Source organism: Misgurnus anguillicaudatus, chromosome 24 (assembly GCF_027580225.2).
Source record: "Misgurnus anguillicaudatus chromosome 24, ASM2758022v2, whole genome shotgun sequence".
Lineage (NCBI taxonomy): Eukaryota > Metazoa > Chordata > Actinopteri > Cypriniformes > Cobitidae > Misgurnus > Misgurnus anguillicaudatus.
The window spans coordinates 47,882,328-47,884,062 of record NC_073360.2 but is presented as its reverse complement, the minus strand read 5'-3'; the positions used below and the strand labels follow the sequence as shown (position 1 = coordinate 47,884,062).

At 29.0% G+C, this 1,735-nt stretch overlaps 1 protein-coding gene across 1 annotated transcript in view; it reads right to left on the bottom strand.

Moving 5' to 3' along the window:
• LOC129437196 (protein NLRC3) overlaps positions 1-1,735 on the bottom strand; it is a 104,905-nt gene that overhangs the window by 34,477 nt on the left and 68,693 nt on the right. The gene's annotated exons all lie outside the window — the stretch shown is intronic.

Genomic DNA, 1,735 nt, shown 5'->3' with positions numbered 1-1,735 from the left:
GGACTTCAACAAGTTTAGACTCATGACTGTAAAGTAAAAGTAATATATTAGATAAGAACACACATTTGAGTTAAAAAGTACAGAGCAAAATGTTGTTTTTGTATCACAAAACACGGGACATATAAATATGGATGGAAAATGTTTTTTTTTAAGTATCATGTGGTCAACCTTTTTTAGTCTCTAAAAATAAATTAAAATCCTATTATTTACCTGAAATGAGGACTCATGTTTTTATTGAAGTCTTGTAGTTGATTCCCAAATTGCTCAATCTTCCTCCCCTTACAGTCGGGTTCTGTTATGATTCGTCTGGATGGCAAGAATGAAAATAAAGAATCACTTAAAGGGCGGTTCCCATTATAACTATAACTATAAAAAATATAGTTTTAAAAATCCTTTGATTTTAAAGAGAATAGTGGAGTTCACACCACAACTATAACGATAAAGATACAAGTAAAAGTATCGTTGTGATCACTTGCGGAGTGTTTTTTTTCTAACCGATGAACGATAAACCAATGACAGCCAATCAAATCTACTTGAATCTAAAGTGCACGCACATTTGAAATGGCACTGTGGGTGTTGAGGATATCTGCTGGTTATAGCCAGTTATAGCAGCATATTTATACATTTCAATGTAAACAATTACAGCAAGTGGAGAGATTTTAACACAAAAACTGTAAATTTTATGTGTCTCTTTGCATGAATATGTCTGATAATGAAGAATAATTTCTCATCTCTTTGACAAAATACACGATTGTAAAAAAAAATGTTAAACTACAATCATAGTTTTCAAGATATTGTATACCTTTGTGCAGGCTGTGTTTCTTCACTCTTAAATGTTATTGGCAGCTCCATAGACCAATCACTCTTCATAGACACACAGCTGAACTCTGAATCTGATCTCTTCTGATGATCTGAACTATAACACACAACAGATTCAACAATTAAAATAACATTACAAATATTTTTTGTAGATGCTCATTATAAAAATAAGCCATTATAGTAAATAATACCTATAAAAATAATATTTTCATATATGTTTATTTAAAAGGTTATTAATAATAATAAAGGTTATTTAATTGATTTGTATTATTTTAATATTTTAAAGTGTTTATATAAAGTACCTGCATCCTGGAGATGTTTGTGTTTGACCCATGATGGAGCTGCAGAGGTGAATCTGATCAATCTGATCTCCACAACTGATACTGAATGAAAATAATATTCAGACACAAAATAAACTTAAAATCAAAGTGAATAAACAGACATTATAATTCACATAAATGAATCCTGAGTGTTGAAGAAACAACTGCGTCAACACAACTACACAACATCACCTCACATTAACACAATATTAACACAAATTAAATTAAGAATTATGATAAGAAAACTTTCAATAAATGACGCTAATATTAAAATAAGAAACAAATATAAATTAATAAAGATTTATAGAAACTATGAATGATGAAGTGAAAAGTGTCGGATCTCACCTGAACAACAATGTAAAAGACTGAACTCATAGCAAGAAACATGAAAGATGTCATTAAAAATCTGAGTTATTCATCAAATATTCATCTTTAAACTCTTCCTGAAATACAAGTGAAAACATTACTATTGTGTTGATTAAACATTAATGTCATCTTGATTATTGTTTAACACATATCATAAATGTTGATTTTACTTAAACACAAACCTATAAACAGTAAATTCAGAAAACTGAAAATGTTGAAGTCTCTTAATG